This window comes from Haemorhous mexicanus, chromosome 1 (genome assembly GCF_027477595.1).
Source record: "Haemorhous mexicanus isolate bHaeMex1 chromosome 1, bHaeMex1.pri, whole genome shotgun sequence".
Lineage (NCBI taxonomy): Eukaryota > Metazoa > Chordata > Aves > Passeriformes > Fringillidae > Haemorhous > Haemorhous mexicanus.
In genome coordinates, this window is record NC_082341.1 from 58,569,582 (window position 1) to 58,594,321 (window position 24,740).

Genomic DNA, 24,740 nt, shown 5'->3' on the forward strand with positions numbered 1-24,740 from the left:
GCCCTCTGATTGGTCGCTGCCTCAACACGTGCTTAGCGCGGTCGCCAATCAACAATCGTCACGAGGGCCGCCGGCGCGGGTTTCGCGGGCTCCGCGGCGCCCCCGGGGACCCCCGGCGGCAGCGGCCGCGGCGGGACACCGGCGCCATCGCGCGCGGAAGCGCCCGGCCGGAGCGGCTACGGGAAAGCGGCGGCGCCACCGTGCGCGGAAGCGCCCGGTCGCTCTGAGGTGCCGCCCCGCCATTGGTCGCCGCGGAGCCGCCAACCGCAGGCCGCCACGCGTGGAGCGCGCGGCCGCTCCGGGGGCGGGAGGGGGGAGGGACGGGGAGGGAGCGCCCCGAGCGCGTGCAGCCACATCGCCCTTCAGGATTGGCGGGCCGGCGCCGGGGGGCGGGGTCAGCAGTCCGCGGCAGCCTGTGAGGGCGCGCCGCGTGCGGCGGGGCGGGGCGAGGGCTGGGGCCTCCTAAATTCCTCACCGGGAGAGGGAATGTCGGTGAGGTGCTGCCGCGGGCGGGAAGGGTCGGATGGAGGCACCGCCTTTGGGATCTCCCGCAGGGACCAGGGAGGGTGCGGCGCAGTGAGTCCGCCCCTATCGCCGTGCTTGCACGGAAAGGTGTCGCGGCACAATTTCTGTCCGTGGTTGTCCCAATGGTTTAAGTGGTGAACGCCTTAAAATGCAACAAGACAGCGCTAAAACCTGGGCTTTTGGTGCCAAAATTGCCAGTCTGTCCCCGTGCTTGGGCGAATTACATAGGCTTATGGGACAATTATTTTCATTTTGCGAAACTTTTGACTCTTGAATTGGTGGGTTGTAACCATAAAGCACTGCTAAGTTGTGTACGGCAGTTACACTGTAAAAGAATAGCAGTAGCTGATGATAAATTAACATTTCCAAGGTTTTGAAGTGCAGGCTTTAAATATAAACTCCACAATTTTAGAGGATTAAGACACTGCATTGCTATGAAAGGCTGCTGTTGCATCAGTTGCCATTTGGCATTTATAAATGGTCTGCAGGTTGGAAAAAAACCCACATTAAAAGGCCTGCTTTGTTCTACATTCACAAGTTACAGCCTAGAAGTCAGTGCTTTTCCTCAACTTAGCTGCCACACAAGTTATCTTGAAAATACAGCAGCTGATACAGAAGCAGTTTTTAGACTTACTTGGTGTATCCCTAGAATGGAGTGGGACCAAGTTAAAACTGTCAGGATCCTGCCAAAATTGTGATCCTGATCCTGTCTGGTTTTGGTATTGGTATAAATATTAGTTTGATTAACGTTGATATTCAGTAGTTTGAAGACAGCACATAACCAGATTGTACATTCCATATTCTCAGTGGGAAGAATTAAGAGTATGGAAGGTTTTTATTTAGAGTTTTGTTCACTGTTTAACACAACCCTTGATTTGAATATCATCTTGGTGTGTGAAATATTTACTGTCTTAGTATAGTAATCCATTTTTTTCTGATTTAAGTTGGAGGTTTTCCAACTGACAAGTGACCTGTCAAGGTAGAGGAGTACTGTCAAGCCCAACACTTCATGACAGACCATTGCAAAACTGGTTAAAGCAGCTTGCAGAAAAAATGAGCGTGTAAAATGGGGAAGTGGTGTCATTATTACTTTTGTCTGCTGGAGTGTGAAATACTGAATTAAATGCTTTTTCATTCATGATGAATTTTATGGTTATTGTGGTTTCTTTCCATCCAGGTTAGCCAACTGAAAAAGGAGATCAGTAAATTTGCCAGGCAGTCAAAGGTGCCAGACAGTGAAAAGGAAATGTAAATAGTACAAATATAGGGGAGGTGGGATTGTTATTACTTATTTGAGCTGAGGGAGGAAAGCCTGGAATGCAGAACTCCTGTGATCCTTGTTCAGCCAAGGACTGCCTGACTGAGAAATTTGCTGAATTGTCAGTTCATTGTGTGGGTGGTTACAAATATACTGGGCACTTGGAAGAGTGTGCCAGCTGTGCAGCTCTTCTAGGGGATTCCTTCCTGCTCTCTAAAGGCTGGCTACCTGTGGGGCTGACCACATGCAGCTGAAAATCCTCTGGGCTAAGCACTACTGGTAAGGGCACTGCTGCCTTTTGCTGAGTGCTCATTCCTTATGTAAGTTAATGACAGAAACCCTCTCCTCTTTGCCACGAGGGTCTCCAGGCAGGAGGCAGGTGAAACACCTGCCCAGTATAGGGTCATCTCAGGGTTAGATGCGTAGAAAAGTGGATGGCACAGGTCTTCTGCAGCTTGTCTGATTGTGAGAAATTGGCCATGCAAATTTTCTAGTCATGAGACACACTGGAGAGTCCAGAAAGCAGGGGGCCTCACAGAGCACCTATGGTGTAGTTTCTGGGTAAAAGGCATTTCTGCCTGATAACATCTGCTGTGCTGCAGAAAATGCACATGTATTAGTGCACTCTGGTTATTTGAAAGTGGATTGCATTTTGTGCATACTGTGTTTCATATCCTGACAAAGTGTTAGCATCACTGCTGGCAGACCTGTATCCCCAGGAACAAGCAGACCATAGCAGTTGTTAAATATGCTTCTCCTCAGGAACATTCAGTAAGTGCCATTCCTGTTGGTTTAAGTTGCCAGTGGCTACTTTAAAGTCTTCACAGGTTGCACCTATGTTCTCCAACATCATTAAGTGGTGGACTGTGGAAATCTCTCCTTGTATCACTGTACTTCTCTCCTTTACAAGGTAGCCTAAACACTAGTAATCCTATACCTCATTTTGCACATTCTGTGGGGTACAGCTGTTAGTCTTAGAAGATGCATATTCAGCAGTAAATATCAAAAAAGAAAAAGCCAATGTTCTTCCACAAAAATAATGAAAATGGTAAGACATGTCAGACTAGGCTATATAGGTCTAACTTCTGCTATTAAAATGTATTACAATCTCAAAAGTAAATGTGGACCTACTTGGCCTTTCACAAGCTGTGAGTCAACACACAGGCAGCTGAGACAACCACAAACTCACAGCAAGAACATAAAGAGTAAATTTGAGCTAAAAATGTAAGATTTAAAATGGCTCAGTGTCACACAAGTGTTTTGAATTATTTTTCTGATAGTTTTCTTGTCGACCTCAGTTATCTAGTTTGCATAATAGCTAAAATTTCACATGATGCTGAGTTGCCTTGCACATACTCTTCATGTAAATCACTTCAGTGAACCTCAAAACAATGCTTAAAATTATCCATCCTGATTGCATTTCACCTAAATGATTTGCATTTCTTCTAAATCTAAAACCAATTTAGAGCAAGAGACACTTGTAGAGCGCGTCATTTTTTGCTCAGTGGTTGATTCATCTATTATGATGCTTATTTTGAAACACCTTTCAATAATTTTCAATCATCATTGTAGAAAGATGATAAGAAGTTTGATGTGAAAATGTTCCACTTCAATACTACTAAATTCTTGTAAGTTAATGAAATATGTCACAGGAATATCAATTCCTGTATTGCCCAGGAAAACTGATTGTTTTCCTGCAACGATTTTGAGTGTCTGTCTGGATGGCTTCTCTTTTTTTGCCTTTCCTTTTGCCTTTTCTCCTTTTTTTTTTTTTTTTTTTCAGGTGCCTGCTTCTTAGTTCTTGGTTCTGTTACCCCTTGTTGTGTCACTACCAGCCTTGGCAAAAATTCTCTCTCCATCTTTCTTACAAGACCCCTTCATCTGTTAAATAGGCTGCAATAAGTGACCCTGGAGATTTCTCCAGGCTGAGAAATCCCCACTCTCTCAGCCTTTCCACAAAAGAGAGGTGTTTTAGTCCTGTCATCATTCCTGTTGCCCTCCTCTGGAGCTGCTGCAAAAGGTCCATGTCTTTCTTGTGCCCCAAGAAAGGAGCAGGATCCCAGAGCTGGACACAGTGTTTCAGGTGAAACCACCAGAGCAAAGTAAGGGGATCCCTCTGGTTAGCATCCTGTCCTTCAAGTGTATCAAGTGTATCAATATTAAGTGTATTTGGACACTCCATGCTGGGAGCATTTGGGCAGCATTTGTGGTAGTAAGTTAACCAGGGCCCAGGAAAGGAATGTGGTTACTTATTGTCAGTAAACTGAGATGCTGGCTGGCACAATTCTGGCCTGTGCCAAGCAGAGCACTTCCAAGGACTTCTGAATATTCTTCTGGGGCTGGCATGTTCTTGGAAGCTGTTTGTGTGCAGCCAGGCTGCTTGGATAGTGAGAGAATTTATTAGCACAGGTGCAGGCACCTCCACATTGGTTGGCCTGGGTGCCTAGGAATATCCCAGACACGCCCAATTTACTGGGGCAGGTGTGGCAGTTCAGTAATGTGTAAGTTGGTGCCAAGAATAGCAGAGAACATGTGGGAAAGTATGTACTCACTGAGGTAAGTGGCCTAAATGTAGGAAAGTATCAGTGAGGTAAGTGGCCTAAATGCTGACCCTTACTATATTTTTGTTAGGGTTCTACATTGTAAGAACCAATGGATAATGAGATTACTTCAGTTGTCTATAAAGTTACATCCTAAATTTGGATGACCACCAATCCAATACAGCTCTGTAAAGGTAGCTCATATCTAAACTGTAGTTTATATCTACATTTTCTTTTCTTCAGATTAAATATATACCTCTAGAACACTTCCATGGAGTTTATTGGTAAATGAACATAGAATAAACTTCAGAACTTTCAGCAAAGTCACATTCTAGTGTTTTCTGTGTGCAAGCCCAGTTTTACCAGTGTCAACCCCACAGGGTGCTGATAGCTTTCATGTAACAGAGTGGATGTAACAGAACTTTGACCGTGACTGCTAGACTACCTTACTTTTTCAAAAGTCATTTTTCACTTTTTGTATAGGTGACAGAACGTCCTGCCTCCTGTAGAGGACAATTAAACATGTTCAGTGCATTGCTGGCTCTAGGGCCTGGCTCTGAGAGGCAAGTATTGGAGGATGCATCTCGAACAGGTGGCAGAGAAGAAGAGGAACTGTATTTTACTCAGCAAAGGTGCTGGCGAGGGACGTGTGGAGGAGCAGTTGTGCTAATGGTGCTGCGCACCAGTCACTGGAAACACTGGTTTAATTTTGGGGTTGTTTTGGGGGCTTAGTGGAAACAAATAGAAATACAGATTTCTCAGCATTGTCTGTTTACACTTCAATACCTGCATGGATTTTTCTCTGGTCTTAATTTAGCTTTACTCTGATCCTTTGGCCTGTGAAGAGATCCACTGATACTACAGGAAAAAAAAAAAAAAAAAAAGGAGATACAAGATGGAATGAGAAATCCCCTTTAAGTGAGGGTCCCATCTCCAGCAGAGTAAGTGAGTTGTCATTTGCACAGTTGGTCACAAGATGTCAGTGTCAAAGAGTAAGTTGGAGGAAGGGCCTGGGAAGATGAGCGCTCCCTGTTCCCCATGCTGGGAATACTGCAGGGAGCATTTGCTGAGTTGGCTCTTGGCATTGGAAACTGTTGCAGTATTGCTGGGGCTCGAGGCCATAGCGCAGGTGAGAAATCTTTCCAGCTCTTTGCGGGGTGGTTTTGGTTTGGTTGGTGCATAAGACCCAGCAGAAAGCTGAGAAATTTCTGAGGCAAGGTGAGAGCAGGAAGAAGATAGGATTAGGAGCAGGAACAGATTCTGGCTGGAGGAGGAGGCTGTTGCTCTTTGGACATCTGTCTTCTGTGGTAGAGTACTCCACTAGGCAAAGTTAAGTATCTTGCATACAGCTTTCAGCTGACATATGAAAGCAGGGGCCTTCCAGGCTGTCACCTGTAAAGACAGGTGACACCCATTTTTTAATCCAGGATCATGATACAAAGGATTTAAGACTGATCTGGTTTGCTATGGTCTGTTCCAGATTACATCAGTGGAAAAACTTCCTAACAAAAAGTGCTGTTTGTAGCTGGCACAACTTTTGCACCTCAGACTGCTGCATGGGAGTCAAGAGCAGGAGAACTTGTGGGGTCATAAAAAGCCCACTCTTATAATGCTTTCTTTAAAACCATTATTTTGGCCCACCCTCCCTGGGATTTCCAAGAGCTTCAGGAAGCAGCTGTTTTCCAGAAAGAAAAACATGTCAGGAAAACACATGGTTTCTACTGAAACATCATTTTCCAGAACTGTAGTTAGGATGTGGTCTCCTTGAGATTTATTTAGATGCTCAGTACTTCCTTCATGAAAAACCTTTCAAATGGGTTATGAAGGAAGAGTATTCTCTCTCTTCCACCACATATAACAAAGCATGCACTACTATAGATCAAAAATTCCTTCTATTTATAGCAAATCAGAACTAGACTCCTTGAACTGTGAGATAGATTTGTTTTCTAATTAGCATTGCATTTTTTTCCAAGATGCTCTTGCTTTTTTATGCTCTAAAGTCTCAACCTAGGGTACTTTTTTCCTATTTCTGTTCCCAAGCACAGGCTTGTGTTTGCATTTTGTTGTATATTATATGTTTAAAAGCCATGTCATTCCTCTGTTGCTTCTAGTTTTTTAGGAGTAAAAGCACCAGGAGATGCTACTTCTTGGTCTTCTGCTTTCAAACAAAATCAAGGCATAAGCTATCCTGAAATCTTAAATTCTGAAATAATTACATTGGCTAGCTTATATCCATTTTCCTCATATATGTACAATTTGCCAAAATAGGAGTCACATTATTTCCTTGAAAATTCCCACCCTGCTCTCCAGAGCTGCTGTTCCAGCACCTGTAGGCATAGCCAAGCTCACTGCTTGGGTACCAACAGTGACAAAGCTGTTGAGAAACTGCCAGTGTGAAAGCCTTGCCAAGGCTTCTACCATTTGTCCTGATCCAGATTCAATACCATGCAGCTTAAAGCTACTGGAAGTACAAGCAAGTCTGAATTTTTCCCCTGCAAGCCTGCAGAACTGTACAATACATTTATGTGACTGTTGCTCAGTGATTTCCACTTCTCCCTTTTCAGAGCCTCTTACCAGAGCAGCGCAGTAAGAGAGACCCTCTGTAATTCAACAGACTTCAGCCACACTTTGGCTCTGTGTGAATACAGGTGGCAAAGCCATTTTTATGCTTATTTCCATAAGAAAGTGTATTGCTCTCTCACCTCGTTCTGTGAGTGGCAGCTGCTGCCAATTTGTGATCAGTATTCTCAGGTGGATTGTGGGTGAGCATGTCTAAAATCAGTCACATGGAGGCTGGGAAGTGTTAGGCATTTACACTTCAAAAAGAAAGTGTCCTGCAGTACATCTCCTCCTTTCTTTTGGTCTTCCAGCTCTCTGAATGTTACTGAAAACAGTTCTTTCTTCAAAATCCCGCCTGCCTTCTGTTAGGGGGCCCCAGCCTCACCTCAGCTGGCATCCATGGGAGGAGCCCATTGTTTTGGTGGATGAGCCAGGAATGGAGGCAGAGTCAAACATCTTTGATAGTATTGGCATTGTACTGCCTGCTGTTACATTGGCCTCATGATTGTAAGGCAGCTTTTAACTGGTGATTCATCAAAACTGGGTATTTGTCATGTGCCTGTTTAAAGTCTGAGATGGTCCAGCTTGGGAACAAATGTTATTTATGTTATTCTTTGGCTGTTTGAGCAGGGCCTGTGTAGGAGGAGACTGTAGATGACTGAAGGGACTGTGTGGAAATCCCAGATTTTGAGCCTGCTGATGATGCCATGAGGAAATAAAAACTACACATAGAATCATACAGATAAAGATGCAAATACAGTGCCTGTGTCTAATTTGGCTTTATGTTGGGGCATCAAATTGCCTTGCATTTCTTAAGATTTTGTGCCTGTTTGTCAGTCCTACAATGCTCTACTTCCGTAATACTTTGACTCCTTCAATTTTAAGTATTCTCTTTTTTTTGTAAATGAATATTTAAGTAGAACTTTCCACACGTGGAAACTGATGAAAATGGGGAGACAAGGTTGTTCTATAAGACAGGCTAGTATTTTTTTTTCCCAGTCCCCCCTTCCCATGCTTATGGAAGGTCCTTCCTGATCAAGCAACATCACTGGAGAGTAAGGCATTTTTAACCTAACTTACTACTTTGTGCTGAAACTGACTTCCCTGCACGAAAAATCAAGAAGAAAATACAGGTAGAGACACGGAGACAACAACAAAGAATTGAACAATTACAAGGGTAAATTCCCGTTCACAGCTTTTGAAGTCCTCTTTGCAACACTTCTGGATCTCATTGTAAGGGCACAAAAGGAGAGCAAAGCAGAGAGCACCGAGGAACACAACTGCTTGGGAGAGGAGGGGATTCTTTCCAGACACGAAGGAGAAGTGGGATATCAGGCTGCAGTTTGCTAACAGGCTCCAGCTCGACCCTGGTCAGGCCGGGGAGCACCCAGGGGCGGGCGGGCACCGGGACCCCGCCGGGACCCCCGCGCCGGCCGCCGCTGTCCGCGGTGCTGAAGCTGCGAGGGGAGGAGGTGGGCGGGGAGCGTGCGGCAGACGGAGAGGGTTTTGTCTTTCTCGCGCAGGCGAATGATGAGGAGTTCCGCACGCTGGCTTATGCCGAGGTGGTGGCCGCGGTAGGTGTGTGCGGGCTGCTGGCAAAGCTTTGGTAGTCGGACTGCCTCGCTGGTTGCCTAGAGCTGGGATATCGGTTCAATGCAGAGGAGCCTGGACAAGGAGCTAGGGCATGAGGCCGGCTTTGACAATGTAGAGTTTGAACTGAAGTGTATCCAAGGCTGCAACCTGTGTCCTGGAAGCGAGTCCCGTAATGGCACTGTTGGGGGGGTCTCGAATATTGCAACTTTTTATTTTCTGCAGCAATGAAATGGTCGCATTCTCTGGTCACTCACCCTACCACACACACCCCCCACCTACCCTCCTAGCCCCTTCACCACCCCCCCAAAAAGAAAAGAAAAAAAAAAGTATCCTTTACTTGTTTGACAATAGTGCTTTTTTAACAAAAAGAGTCAAGCTCTTTGTGCCCTGTTCCAAATCTGTTGTATGGTGCTAACTGGAGTCATTGCAGCAGAAACATTACTTGGAATCAGCAAGGAACTTAATGAGGCTGTTAGCTGGGTTTTGTAAGATAAACGGGAACAAGTTGTGTGTGTGTTTTGCAGGGTAGAAAAGGTGTGAGAGCAGGAATGCTTTGTGTTTAAAAACCCCAGGTCTTCAGGTCACTTTTATTGTGTGTCCTTAACCATGTGTAGTCACTGGAAAGCAGGAGTATACACAGTTTATGGCTATGTTTAAGATAATGATCCTTCCTGCTGGCTAGGAAGGAAGGCACAGAGTGGATGGCTGGGAGAAACCCCAGACCCCTGCTGCTGGGCTGAGCATTAATGTGCTCACTAGTCCAGTGCAGGTATGAGGTACTGCCCACCATCTCTCAGAGCAGGTCAATCCTTGTTCTTACCAAGTATCAATCTTCTGACCCACTGCGTTTCTCAGAGGAATTTGGTTATTTTTTGGTTGTTGTTGGTCAAGAATATTTACATGACTGTTTCTGACTCCATAGCCTCTTTCTTTGGGTTTTGTTGGGGCTTTTTTCCTTTGCTTATCTTGCTTGTTTTAGTTTGCTCCATTGACAGGAAATTTTTCTGACTAAACTTAAGCCAAGGGACCAGCCAAGCCTCAGGTCAGATTCAGCTAAACCTTAAAAGAAATGGCTATGAGCTCCAGTTTCACTCTTTGAGGATTTCATCTCTTTTGGTCACTGATGCCGTTGCTTTGTTGATAATTAGGTCTAGCATCAAGCTGAGTCTCCACTTACATCTTTGGCTAGAGGGCTGCAGCAGGGTTTGGAGCCTTAATGGCAGCTCCCAAACCAAAATCAGATATCACAGAACATGCAAACACCAGTCTATTTAATACCCTGACTAACTGGACCTCTAATATCATCACAGCCTACATTCTGGAACATTTTTAGCTTCTTTAGCATTTTATTAGCATCTTGTTTGGGGCAGTGATGGAGGTATAATACAGAGCTTGATACAGAACACAGAGTTCAGTGAACCTTTGTTCTGACATGGTAGGGCAGTATTTTTGTTTTTAATATTCCAAGTCAGGTTGTCAGCTGATTTAGAGCACCTGAGACTGTTCTGAAAAGAGAAGAATTCAAGATCCTAATTTTGTTCCTTGGCAGGTTTTACAAAAGCATACAGGTGTCTGAAGTCTAAATTCATTGCTGCTCCTGTAAAATTTAATAGTGTTAGGAACTGAAACAATAAGAACACATCTGTTTGTTACAGGTGCCTGTTTTTTCACAACTTCCATGTATGTTGGAGATTGGCAGATTGGGCGGGTATTTGGTGTAAATTGATGCAGCCTTTGATAAAAACAGTCTTCTTGAAAATATGCAAAGTCTTCTATGCACTGAAAAGTAAAGGGACTTTACTGGGGATCAGAGGATTGATTTACAAATGGCATGCAGTGTTTGCTCAACATAGCACTGAACTGCAGTCACAGGAACTGTCCAATAATCTTTTCTGGTGCTGTCTGGCAGTCCTGAGTGAATCTGTAGGGTTTGTTTGGGAAAGCAGAATATAAATGACAGAACTGAAATATAATCAAGACCCAAGTGTTTGAAGTGTTATAGCTCATAGTTTTTATTATTTCACATGTTAGTCTTGAAAAGCTAAGAAACCTGGAAGACCAGGTCCTCTTTCCTGTGAAAAACAAACAAGTGAAAAAGACAACAAAACTCTTCCCATCCCACCAAAACAAATCAAGCAAAACAAAACAACAAAAAAATAAACCCCAACCAAACAAAAAGAAAAACAACATAAAACAATGATGTTTAAAAAGAAAACATTTAAAAACAAAAAGTATGAAGTTTAACAAAGACAAGCACCAGATTCTGTATCTGGCATGGGACAACCCTGGGTGTATGAACAAATTGGGGAATGAGAGGCTGGAAAGAAGTGCTGTGGAAAGGGACCTGGGGGCTCCTGGTTGATGGCAAGTTGAATGTGAGGGCACAGCATTGCCAGCTGAGCAAGGGAGGGGATTGTCCCACTCTGCTCTGCACTGGGGCAGCCTCACCTTGAGTCCTGGGGACAGTTTTGGGCACCACAATATTAAAAAGATATTAAGCAATTAGAGAGCATTTACCATTACATAAATAGGGGATGAGAAATATCACTAAGCATAGGCTGTCTGAGGTGCTCAAAGTCCTTTGCAAGTGATTCTTAAGGCAGTTTGGAAGTGGTTCTTCACTACATAAAATAATGATTATAATAAGAGCTCCTATGCTGACTTACTTTCCCAAATTCAGGAAGAGCCCAGAGCAGGAATCCTTAGTGCACTATTTCCTGATCCTTGTTTTTACAAAACTGAGCTCACTTCCTGTTCAAATAGACACTTTCCATTCACACTTCACAGCTGTAGAGTAAGACAAATGACTTGAAATTACAGCCACCTTCAAAATAGCACAGTTATTCCAAAGAGCACAATAATTCCCAGTGATGCAATTCATCAAGAACATCCACTGTGGAACATCCACTCAAAGGGCTTCAACAGCACTGGGGTTCTGGACTCTGCTCCTTTACTCCACTGAATTTTCAGGATTAAAAAAAAAAGTGACTGCACAGCTTTTATCCCAGTATACCACAGGTAAGTTTGAAAGAATCCTCACTCTATGATCTTCAAGGCCTGTAAAGTAGGAATCTCCAAAGGGAGGATTCCATTTCCCTTTGCCTGCTGCTCCTGCTTCTGGCAGGGCCATTTCTTGCCATGGAAACACCTGTGGCTCTCCAGCCAGTCCAGGCATGAAGCCAAAATGTCTGCAAGTCATCTTGCAGGGTAGCATGGGATCTTGGTAATGATCTGTGAGGCTGCAGCTTTTAACTATTCTAAACCTTCTCTCTTTGGGCTTGACATCTGCAGGGCACACCAGGGGCAGTGGGCCAGGATGCTACAGAACTCCAACAGAACAAAACTGAAGCAGAATCCGACAGTCTTGGATGCTCTCAAATGTTAAGATTCCAAAGAATGAGTTAGCAATCAGAAACGTGGGGGCTTTATGTCAGGGGTTTCATCTTGCCGCAAAAGAAGGAAGTCAGGTTCCACTGTCAGTCAGAGCAACACTGAAGTGGGTAAGAAGTAACCTGAAATCATTCCATCTTGTGGAATATTCCTGAAATGAATTCTGTTTCGCCTTCTGGCCCCTAAATGTCGCTGAAATGGTGACTTTTCTTTTTGGCTTGTTTTCAGAACTAACGAGATGGGAGAAGCATTCCTACTCTCAGTTGGAAGCATTAGTGACCAAAGGTTATGTTTACTTTTGTTCCTTCATGTCCTTATTTCTTCTCCATGTTCAGATTGGCATACAGGGCATACTTGTCTGGAGTGTTGTACTCTTGGGTCCTTTCAGAAATGGTTTTTTTCATTAGCTTTCCAGAAGATTGCATAAATTTGCGAACTAAGAATGGCTGCTACTGTGATGTCAGCAGAAAGTTCTGCTGCTGCCGACGCTGTGCTGCTGCCAACAGAATGTTGCAGTGGTGCATAGAATGCCTGAGTGCCCAGAGCACCTCTTTGATATGCTTGTTGCAAGAGGGTTCTCCTGATCCTCTTGGAGGAGAGTCCCAGCTTATAGGCTGCCCCTTGGCCCTGGGGGTCCCATATTTTCCCTTTTCAGTGCACAGTCTTCAAAGCTGCTGCCCGGCATCACTAAAAATGTTCAAGCAAATCTTTGCTGCAGTTAGTAATTTTTTTCCACTGGCATATTCTTTCTATTTTTGCCCAGATAAAATCTGGCTGGTGACTCACCTAGCAAGTAAGTAGAGGTTTTTTCCTAGGTGCATCTGATCTGGCCTTTGTATCAGTGTGTTGTTCATGCTCTCCTTTAGTAACTGAGTTGATTTTGAAATGAAAAGATTAAGATACTAGGACTTTGGTAAAGCTCATGTCAACAGCTTCAGCCAAAAAGGGGATGTCTGTAGCTCTCTCATGGGGTGTGGGCAGCTTTTGTAATTGAACCTGCAGAGGTTCCTTTCCCGGCCTTGGGTTGGCCTGTGGCAGTGGGGTCTGTGATTTCCTCAGCTGCTGCTTCAACAAAGACAACTTCCAAACTTCTGCAGACTGGCAGAGCTTCTGAGAAGTCTGTCTAAAGACTCTGCAGTTATCTCCAGAACTGAAGGAAAGCCACTTATTTTCTAAATTCTGCGATTAAAAGATTTGATGGTCTGGCTTTACAATGGTTGGAGAAAAAGAACAGCCCAGTATATTGCACTGTTTTCTTGCTTGCTATGTAAAAGAATCGCTGCTACTTGGAGGGACATCCTGGAAGAAAAATGCTCTTTATTTGGGTTTAGTCATTCTGTGGGATTCCCCACAACAGGCAGTTTTGTAACAACATCTGTTTTATTTTCCCTTGCCCATTACAGGTGAAATTGCACATGGACACAGAAAAGCCCATGCTTCAGTGAGTGGCAAAGTAACCTCTGATGTTCCAAGCATTTCAGAATCATGGAGCAAGCCACAAACTTTGCCTGCTGCAATAGGAGCCAGCCTTGTAGCCTGAATAAAGTTTCAGTGTGTTTGCATCACAAAAAAGGGCTCCCTGGCTGTTTTGTAATTTTCTTTTGAAGAGATTTTAAGTAGATGAAGGTCTGCTTCCTGCAGACAGGAAGTTGCTTGCTGTTTGTTTTTAGCCATGGTGGAATATATGGGTGACAACAATGTACAGTGCTGTCTAATTAGCCACTCTAATTTAGTTTTAGCAACTCAGAATCCCATTTCTATCCAAGTTCATGATTTCTCCTTAGTATAGCTGGATAGATTGATGCATATTAATAATATTGTAAATAATTTGTAACACTCTGTCACTCACACTGTTGTCTGTCCATGGGGAACAACCCCAGAATCAGAAGCTGCTTGGGCTCCCTCTGTTTCTAAAGAAGATGATGGTAAGGAGGAAGACAACCAAGCTCCACCTGGTTTTGGACCAGAACCTGAGAGTCCAGTATCAGTAAGGGCCACCTTTGGTCAGCATTGTGTTTGGTGTAATTCAGAGCTGCCTGTTTCTGGTCAGGCAGCACTGGTCATTCATGGCTGAAAATAGTGAGGGCTGGAGTCCTACTGTGACAAAGTGCTTCCCCCAGTGCCAGCCACTGACACCTGGAAAATCAGCTCTGAACTTTCAAGTTTGGTCATCATTTTGCTGGCATTCTGAGAGGGACCATGACTTTATCTTAGCATTGGATAAGAGGCAGCATTGTGTCTTTAAATGCTACTGGTGTAAAAGTGTAAAATCTGTGCAGGCTCCCTGTCATCAGCGGAGTCAGCTGTCCAAAGCACAGTTCACAGAAACTGTCCTGTGGAGGTTCCTGCCCCTCTCCATGGACCATCAAAGTAGCTAAATGGACAGCTTAGACTGCACCTATAAATTTTACATGACCAAAATTTGATGAGGAGACTCCTGTGTAGTCCTGCCATGTCAAGAGAAGGTTGGCCTGAAGGGCTGGAACACGATTCCCAATGGACACTTCCTAAAGCCTGAAATAGTAATGAAAATTATCTCTACCAGCCACCTTTCTGACACAAACTGATTTCTTGTCACAGCTCCACGCATCCTCTGGAATAGTAACTGACACTTTACCAGTATCCTCTGAAACAGACATTCCCACACCTGAGAATTCCAGCATCAGCAGTTTGGATAGCAACGCCTGCCAGGAGCAAAAGAGGACAGAGGAGGAGAGTCTAGGGACTCTAAGTAGGTCTTCTGCTCTTCTGGTCTGATAGAGCCATGCTAATGTTCATAGACAGCAAACACTTGCCTTGGTACCTGTTCTTTCCCTCTATCTATCTCCTCTGAATGTTTCTCCCTTTTCCTGGTTTCCTGTCAAGGTAACTCTTCAAAGGACTGTAGAAAACCAGTCATTGTGCAGGCCATCTGTGCTATGGAGCTGCCTGTCTTCTTGTTGTTGTTGCCCAAATGACTACAGCTCACAGCACCAGCGATGAATTTCTGCTCTGCTGGATGGTGGTATCTCCTACTGAGGTGATCTTTCATTTTGTTTCTTTCAGGGAGCATCATGAGTGTGGATAGATATTTTGTTCTGTGACAAAATATGTTGGATCAGAAAAAATGGCCAAAGGGTAAGTCCAACCACAGTTCCTTCTCCAGAGCCACAGGCCAGGTGTTTTGCTGGTGTAAGACCAGGTGTGAAGTCAGACAAGCTCCAAACATGTTCAGACAGGGGATTTAGATCCTTCTGTCTCTCAGTCCTGACCAGAATTTATAACTCTGATACTCTGATCAGAAGAGCCAAAGAAATTCATATGGTAAGTGTCTTGCCTTCAGCAAGGAGCAGGACCTGGCATATCTTCTGTCCCTCTAGTTCCTGGAACCTCTTTATCTATTTTCTTAGGAGAAATTTTTTTTTTTTTCCTCAAAATAACAGGGCCCTAGATAGATTCAAATAAGAGATCTGAGAACAGAGCAATAAGAGTTCTTGAGGACTCAGCAAGGCAACATGGAAAAAGAATGAAAGATATCACTTTCCAGTTTTTGCAGATATGCTCCAGGCCCTGCAGAGGTTTGGAAATAAAATAAATCCAGTGTGTGCATTTGAGATTTGTACTAGACATTCATGTTGCACCTAAATTTTTTTTTGGACACCCTGCATGGCAGAGGGCTGGTGGGCTGCTGTGCTCTTGGCTGAAGAATAGGTGGTGCCAGGTGTTTTATAAATATTCCAGGCAGCAGAGACCTCCTGTCTGGGCTGGCTTTCACTTGTAGGAACTCAATAGCTTCTCCTTTCTTTGCTGCTGTTTTGTTTCCAGGGTTTCAGAATGGTTTATACAGTGACTGCTACTGCCACAGGAGGAGAGGTAAGTGTCAATAATCCCAGATTTTGCTGCTCTTGAGTGCCTTTCCCTCTGGTGTGAGCTGTGGCTGGAGCTTTGGGTTTCCAGGAGAAAAATCTTTCTTGTAAAGGCTGTTCCTACAAATCACAGACTAGCATCGTCCTGCCCAATCCCTTTTGGACAGGTCTTTGGGGCTACAGCTTAAGATTTCTGAAAGCTCCTATCTGTCTGACAGCAAATACATCTGATTCTTCCTAGTAGCTTCTAATCCCCTTGGAGTACCATGCTTTGTAACTGTGCTTAGATAGAAGTCTACAAGAGACTCAGGGCATGTCCACAAAATGCCATGGAGTGGATCATTTCTTTTTAAAGCCAGGAAACTGTTGCAAATCCAAAGTGTTCAAGAATGTTCTTTAGAGCTGCAAAATCAAAATTCTACAAGTTAGGAAGTGGTAGGATTCTGCTTTTTGGGGGATAACTTTAATGATCCTATTAGGATGGCATTTTATCCATAATGTCTGTGTTTGCTTTGTTTTGCCATCAAGAAGAGCAACAGCTGCATTTGAAAAAATGATCAAACTCTGTAGAATTCCTAAAGGATTTCCAGATATTTTGTGATATTTTCACAGGAGCAAAACTGCTTTGTGCTTGCAAACTATGTGTGAATGGTAATAGTGATGATAAACTAAGGACATTGGAAAAGAATTTAGGCAGAGGTTGTTGTTAGAGCTCTAGGGTTGGTAGCCTAAGTGACTATTTTTACCAAGCTGACAGGGCAAAATGTCTATGGCCATGTGTCCTAACTAGCACCTGAGCTGGCAGAGACATGGGCTGTTGTAATGTCAGTGACTAAGCTCTGATGTGTCATCACACAGCAGTTTGGCATAGCTGGGCTCTCCTACTCCAGAAGCACTCCCTCCAGGATCATTCTGACAGACTGCTCAGGTTAATGATTTTCAATGTCATTTTAGGTTGCTGTGAAGCAAGTGAGTCTCCAAAAACAGCCCCAAAAGGAACTAATCAATGAACTTCTAGTTTTAAGGGACAATAAGCACCCTAATATTGTTAGCCATTTAGACAGGTAAGTTCTTCTGGTATTATTGTGTGAATGTTCATTTATGTTCTGCAAGACAAAGGTTGAAAAAAACCCTCTTCAGATACTGCTGGAGATGTTTTTACTTTTATTTATCTATTTGTATACAATATGTGGGAGGAGAGCGAATTTTGTTTGCACTAATCTTTTCTGTTGTGCATTGTTGGAAACCTGGTTTGAAAAACCTATCTGACTAAAACAGCAGTCCCTAAGTTCACTGCCTCCATGTGTTTTTGTTGGTTTGGGGTTGGTTTGGGTTTTTCTTTTTTTAAGTTGAACGTATTTTCTGTGTTTTATGATAAATGCTGGTAACTCATCATAGAAATTATTTCCCTGTACTTTTCACTTTCTTGCCACCTAAAACATCTCAGTTTTCACAGATGGGCCTTTCTCATTAGACTGCACAGATTCCAAGTAGTGTATAACCTAGGAGAAATGCCTCTTCTTCTCATTCTGTGTTCATTTACAGGTGCCCTGGAAATAGGAATAAACTGTAGTAGTTTTCATAACTGTAGTGTTTTTCATAAGGTAATTTAGCTATGCACATTCATCTTCATGCCATTGTTTCCTTCTTTCATCTACCTTGCTGGGGATAAATTCTGGATAATTATGGAATACATGGATGAAGGACCTTAAAGCAGGGTCATTAAAGTCCACATGGCTGAAGGAGAGATAGCAACCATCTGCTGAGAGGTAAGGGATGCCACTGGTACTTCTGATTGTTTGGGCAGGCTGGTACTTCTGGACAGGTGGTAAGAACAGGAGTGATTTCATATTCAAAGCTTTGTTACTGCGTTGCTTTGGTGATACAGAGAAGCAGGAGTGTCTTATGTGAAGGACCTGCCAGCACAACTGTTGTGGTACTCTCTTTTAAAAAAAAGATTAATTAATTTTCTCAACTTTGCCTCCTTGAGCATTTTCCTGGAGCCTGTCTGTATTGCATTCCTTGCCTGTAGAAGCAAATATGCTGGTAGCAGACTTTTAAATTAACAGCAAACCCTTTTTTGTCACCTGGATGGAGAGAGCCCATGCCCTGCCGCAGCATTCTGTCTGTGTTTGCAGGGGACAGTCTGTAACAACAATTGCCATTTAACTTTCAAGAAGTAATATGTCTTCGCCTAGAAAGATACTGCTCTACTACTGATGAAGCAGCAGACTCTTCCTCTTGACAACACCATGTTTTGCCACTACTCACCTTTCAGCTAGAAGTGAGGTTCTTTAGAGCCATTTCCTTTCTTGGTGATGAAATCAGGTCATTAATTTTTACCCTCCTGTTTGATTTTTATCTATCAGTGCCTGCAAGCACTAAGTTCCTTTTACTCCAACCTCGTGATTCATAGAGATGTAAAAAGTGAAAACATTCTTCTTGGAATTGATGGATCTGCCAAACTGGGTCGATATTCTTGGTCAGGTACAGCATTCCTGGGCTGTGGGGTGTGGGGCTGCTTAAGACTGACCACCAGTTCTCCAAGAGCAGTCATTCCCCTCATATTAATGCCCAGTCTGGGTGATTTCCAAGAGAAAACTGAGTAGAATCATAGAATAGTTTGGGTTGGAGAAGACGTTTAAAGGTTGTGTGGTCCAACTTTCCCACTCTGAGTGGGGATATCTGGAGGTAGATTAGGTTGCTCAGAGCCCTGTCTGACCTGACCTTGAATGTTTTCAGGGATGGGGTGCCTAGGACCTCTCTGGATAACCTGTTTCAGTGTTTCTCCACACTCCTTATAAACACTTTCTTCCTCAGACCTAATCTGAATGGACTCTCTTTTGATTTGAAAGCATTTCCCCTTTTTCATAGGCCCTGACAAAAAAAAACCATCCCCATCTTTCTTAGAACCCCCTTGAGGGCAGTAAGACCTCCCCAGGGCCTTCTCCAGGCTGAACATCCCCAAGTATTGGAGCCTTTCCTGTAGGAGAAGTGTTCCATCCTTTGATCATTTCTGTGGCCCTGTTCTGTGTTTTGGTAGCATGCTCAGTTTTCCCTGGTGGCAAAAGAACTGCAGTAGGACAATCCCAGCTATGGAGGCCTGAAATGGTGCTGGTGATGAAGGAACCCAATGAAGCCATCCCAGCCAAGCAGTCTAAGACTTGGCTGTGAGAAGGAAGGGGTTGTTGGGGAGCTCCCTTTGAGCATCAGAAGGGCCTCAGCTTGTCCCTCCTACCCCACTCTTAGAGGTTTCTGACACCAAAACTGAGACAACTTGAGTGGGACTTGTCACAGCCCTTTTTGCTGCCTGGCACAGTTGAGGAGATGAGAACTGCTGCAGCGTTGATGCCAGGTTTTATGACAGATTGGGAGCTGCAGAATGTGCCACTTGGCTGTCCCTGCTGTGAAGGTGCCAGCCAGCATGGGAGGTGCAGGGGATGCAAAGGAAGATGTTGCTATCCCTGCAAGTCAGAGCTGAGTGCTCCCATCAGTGCTCCACCACTTGTCTTTCTGCTCTTGGTGCTGAAAACCTCAGTGGTCTTCAGATGAACACATGGGCCCAGATCCTATTGGGATAAACATTTCTTAGCTGTCCTCTAGTTTCTTGAAGAAAGCTTGTGCTCCTCATCTTTTCTGACAACTAAAATAGCTCATGCCTATAAGGAAGAGGATCCCTAAGTCAATATTTTGTGTTTTCTGAAAGCAGAAAATTCCTGGACTGCAAGCAGCATTCCCAGAGTCTTGGCAGGGCAAATATTGCACCAAGCTGGAGATATCTTGATAAATTTAATAGAATTATGGGCCAAGTATTCCAGGTGCTGGACATGTGTTAGCAAGGTGCATGAAGATGGAGGTGCAGATTGTTCCTTCAGACCTATTTCTGCATCTTTCTGGTATCTCAAGGAATAGTACTTGAGCCCATGAGAAAATGAGTTTGGAAAGCTGTGGTTCATTTGTTTTCTTTTCCTTTGGGCAGCATCCATTTTTACTGTCAGCAAAGCATCTCTCCAGCCTCACCCCTCTGATCACTGTGGCAAGGCAGATGAGGGAAGACAGGAGATGTGACAGTGACAGAACTGCTTTGTCCAGCGCCAGCAATGAGTGGCTCTCAGAATAAAAACTGTTTAAAACTTCAGTTCAGAGGATACCCTTCCTTATCACCCTGTGATTAAGTTGTACATTCACTTTTTATTTGCCACTTTTTTCTTAAAGATGCAAAGTCCCATTTATGGGGGGGGTTTGGTATGGCTTGAGATTGGAGAAGGGTCTCTTTCTTTCCTAAACTCCAGACGGCACTGCTTATGGAATACAGCCCACTGGACAGATTTTTTCCCAGTCATGGTCCTCCTAGGTAAGGAAGACAGCACATTTGCATTTTCAGCCAGACACAAATGAAGAGTGTGGCAGAAAAAATATCATGTGGAGATGCAGGCTTTTAGTTGTAGCTCTGGAGGGTTTCAGCTCTCAGCCACTGGATTTGTACAACTCATATCAATGTCTTTGCCAGATGAGAGTCTTACTCAGATGAAAAAGCATCAAGATCAGTCAGTGCAGTCTGAAAGGGCCCATCTGAGGCAAAGCTGTCAATGGAAATGTGACGTGAGAGCGGGCTCAGCCACGGCCAGCTCTGAGCCCCAGCAGAGCCCTGGCAGAGCACAGAGCAGCCTCAGTGTCACCGACACGTATTATGAAAAATCCTTTCCTTAGGATTTTTCCCTCCTGAGAAGCGAGAGGCCTCAAGAACAAAATGCAAACAATTCTAATCTGCTGCTGTGGAATGCAACAGGTGGATCTGTGATTGGTCTCATCTGGTTGTTTCTAATTAATGGCCAATCCCAGTCCAGCTGTCCAGACTGTCTCGGTCAGAGACAAGCCTTTGTTTTTCATTCCTTTTCTATTCTTAGCTAAGCCTTCTGATGAAATCCTTTCTTCTATTCTTTTAGTATAGTTTTAACATAATATATATCATAAAATAACAAACCAAGCCTTCTGAACATGGAGTCAACTTTCTCATCTCTTCCCTCATCCTGGGACCCCTGTGAACAATGTCACACCTCAGCATTGGCAGCCTGGAAGAAGGAGTTTGTAGCAGCCAGCAACAGCAGACCAGCCCTGGATGCTTGCCCCTTCCTGGAACCAGATCTTTCATCCTGTGTCAGAACCGAACCGGCCATGGGCTGCTCCCAAGGGGAATTGTAGCCGTGCCTTGGACTGCGCACCCTGGTGGGACCGGCCACCTTGAGTTTGTGCAGGTGTGGAGAAGAGCCAAAGAGAGGGGAGTGGTGGTCTCACTGCTGAGGAGGCTGCTCTCCTGGGAGACTTGCAGCTAAATATTAATTAACCATCCTGGATTTCCTGGAAAGCACAGCAGGCCTGATTTTTCAGACGGCTGCTGAGGTGAGCCGCTCTGGTTTCCTGAACGGCATCCCCAGGGGAAGCTGAGAGAGCTGCCAGGAGCCTGCAGCTGGCACAACAGTGGCTGGCAGGACTTGGGTGTTCCAGGAGCAAGGGGGGCCAAATGTCCATCCCTCCAGCCCCATAAGAAGCTTCTGGGGAGTGCCACCACCCAGGGCAGGAAAACAGGCTGTGGCACATCAGATCATGCAGAAGGGCACTGAAGCTCTGCCAGCTTGACCAGGGAGCAGCAGTACCCGATAGGGAGAAAGCCATGGCCTCTCTAAGCTCTGCACCCACCAGGATTGATGCAGCTGTCCAGGGAGAGCTCCAGGGTGATCCTGCTGCCACCCAGTGTGAGCTGCAGGCTGTGCCCTGCTCTCAGGGCAGTCCCAGACAGCAGCAATGAGCACAGCTCTGGGAGCTGAGCCCGGGAACTCCTCCACGTAGTGCCAGAGCTGCGCTCTGGGAGGAGGTGAGTAGTTATACACTATATACAAGTGTGTACCTATACACTTAGCTATTTATCTGACCACTAAGTGCAGTATAAATTAGAGGGGTTTTCTTCCAAGCTTGATGTTCGCAGCCCATCCTTGTGGCCAAATCCAAATTCTTTCTCAACTGTTCAGGGTTTGGAAAGTTGGCATGGGCTGACCTGTGTTTGTGCTGGATGTTGTAATAGCCTGGGCTGTTGAGAGTTTTCAAGCTTGTTTTCTTCCCTTAATTCTCCCCCTTTCTGAACAGAAGGGGCAATAATTAAAGACTCTTTGATTTCCAGGTTGCTGTAGTCTAAAGAGGAGCTGCCATCCTCCAGGGAAGGAAAACAGGGAGACAGAGTTGAGAGGTCAAAGAACACCCCTCTTTTCTTTGCAGGGTGTTTGAGACATATGAAAGTTGTTCCTCTTTCTGCTGGAAACTTGCTGCTTTTGACTTGGAACAGATGTAAGCTTCCAAAGCCACCTGAGTGATGCTGAGGGCAGTAGGAAGATCACCCCTCACAGCCCAAAGGTTTTAGTGAAGCCTCAACCATCAGAAGGAAACTCTGGCAAACCCACAGTGGGCAACATTTCATAAAGGTCAAAATAACACTTCTGGGTTCAACAGCATTTATGGAATTCAGGGAATTAAGAATGAAGGTTTGTTTTTTCTAACTTCCAGGGTGTTGGACACAACAAGGGGAAGGAACATGTACATGAGAAGCCATGCTCTGTCAGAGGAAGGGTGTGTCCCCAGGGTTAAAGCTTAATTTGGGGGTTTACTGGGGGTGGAGAGAGTTTGATAGGGATACTCATGAGATTGCTTTTCTACTTAGTTTATTAGCAAGGGTTATTGATTAGTAAATGTAAGAGTTTAGGGGTTGCTATGTTTGGTCTTTTTGCCTCTATTAAATAATGAAATTTTAAAATGTCACACTCAAACCAGACAGAAATTCAAAAAAGCACAACTGACCAATTGAATTAGAAGTAAAGGAATTAAAATGCATGGGTTGTTTTCTCACTTCCAGGATGACTGCCACAATGAGAGGGAGGAAGACTTCTGTCAGAAGCCATCACCTGAAGGACAAGGAAGAGCCTTTTGCCAAGACTTAAAGAACTTTGGGGCTAACAGAACTTAAAGATGGAATAGGGAAATGAATGAGCTTTACTATCTGCTTTTGTCATAAACTTATAGTCATGTGCCACATTCCAGATGTCACCTGCCCTGGTTTTTCAACATTTGTTTTCTTTTCTCTGCTTAATTTATGTAAATGTGTTTTGAATAATGGATGTAAGAGGGTTTGGGTTGGTTATGTTTTATAATGTGTTTTTATAATATGTTTTATTATGAGGTTTACTATTTTTTATGGTTTTTATTTATTAAGTTATGGTTTTATTTATTAAGTCATAATGTGTTTTTTGTTAGTTAAACCCAAATTTGTTTGCTTCCTTCATGGTCCAAATGCAGCATTGATTTGGAAAAAACCCAGGCACTCACTTTCTTCCCTTTGGAAAGAACCCAGCCCCTCACTCAGTGGGTGAGGAGTATGAAGGTAGATCCTTCTTCCTCCAACCTGTGGGATTTTATCATTTATTCCTAACAATTCTGAAGAATAAGCTTGAAACTGCAAACCCTTCAAGCCTGGGGACTGAGCCAGGTTTAACTTGCTGGTGCATGGAAGCTCCTTTGCTCTCCAGTCCAGATGTAAACATTTCCTTCCTTTTGCTATTTCAAATCCTTTTGCCATGGGGTTCCCTGGGGGTGGATGCCAGGGTGTTGCCTAGTTTATTTCACCAGCCTGTGCTGCTCCCTGTATTCACTGTGGTGCTGCAGCCCCTGCTTCTGTGGCTCCCGGGAATCTGACTAGCAGCACATGGCACTCGGGTTTCAGGCTCCAAAAACAAGCAGCAGGTTTTAGTCCAGTAAGAGAGAAAGAGTCAGCCCCAGATCCCACTGCACCATCCATGGTTTCCTGCCTGTACTTGTTGGAAATGGGATAACTTTCCTAAATTATTGGTTTTAATTAACTTATTGATTCATTGTTTTAAAAACTATAAGTAGTGTATTAGTCTTTAGCAGTGTAATTTTCCATTTTAGCCGGCATGTATCTATGTTGGTTTTTTTTGTTGTTTTTTTTTTTACTGACTGTTATTGTTAGAGTGTGATTATTAGATCCCCAAAAACTTTAAGCTATGATGAACTCACCCTGATAAGCTTCAATGAAAAAAGCCCTTGGGAGGTAAAGGCTGGACACCTGGAATCCAGAATTTATAGTCCTCCAAGGACATGTGGAAGTAACCAGAAGATAAAGAAAAGACTAACAAAGGTGATTCAACATGTTCTGGAGACACCCTGTCTGGGAAAAAGATAATAAGAAAACATGTGGATTAATTAGCATGAGAAATCAATAACCAGTAGAAGATAAAATAATAATTGATGCAAAAATTTGTGAAATTTAGAACCAATGAATATTAACTTTTTTGCTAAAAATATAGAAATAAATGAAAAGTTTTGCAAGTCATGTGCATCTAGGTGGAGCACCCCAGTCTGGAATAAACTAATGCCTGCTCCCTAATGCTACAAAAACAGTGCCAGAGGGTTTCATTTATCCTGATGCTTTTGGCAACATACTGGCAAGTCTCTGGGAATCAGCTGGCAGCAAAACTCCAGGAACTGTCAGTGAGTAAGAGCAGGAGTGACTGTGGGAACAGGACAGCAGGCACTCAGTGGGAATGGTGGCAAAGTGAGCAACATCCACACACACACACAAACCAGACTGTCAGGCTCTTCCTCCTCCTGGGGACTCCTCCCGGGGTGTGTGAGCTCCCAGCCGCGTCTTTGTTACTCAAGAAAGTTTAAAAATGGGATTCAGAGTGTTTACAGCCATGTGCCAGGAAAAACAGGAGGATCATCCCTATTCCATGCAAAGACAAACTGCAGAGTCCAGGCTGACAGATCTGTCAACAAAAGTCTGGGAACAAGCAAAACTTCAAAGCCTGGCTGCCTCGGCCCTCTTGTGGAAAGGAATCAAATACCAGCAACCTTTGATGTTTTATTTTGATTTGGTTTTGGCTTTTGGTGTTTGTCTTCCCACAGGAAAGAGGATCTGGGGTTCCAGGTTTCTCAGCCGTTCAAGCCTGAAGTGTGAAATAACAA

The 24,740-nt window shown here is 44.1% G+C and overlaps 1 long non-coding RNA gene across 3 annotated transcripts; it reads left to right on the forward strand.

The window, feature by feature from the left end:
- Positions 1–498: 498 nt before the first annotated feature.
- LOC132329338 (uncharacterized) lies at positions 499–24,170 on the forward strand. Of its 3 annotated transcripts, none has more exons than XR_009487031.1 (8): positions 499–11,975; positions 12,094–12,150; positions 13,269–14,596; positions 14,911–14,982; positions 15,670–15,717; positions 16,665–21,582; positions 21,981–22,243; positions 22,612–24,170. It is a non-coding gene; the product is annotated as an uncharacterized LOC132329338 (long non-coding RNA). The 3 variants fall into 3 exon arrangements; XR_009487033.1 differs by having other exon boundaries at positions 21,981–22,183; XR_009487032.1 differs by having other exon boundaries at positions 16,665–16,774; positions 17,415–21,582; positions 21,981–24,170.
- The last annotated feature ends 570 nt before the right edge of the window (positions 24,171–24,740 follow it).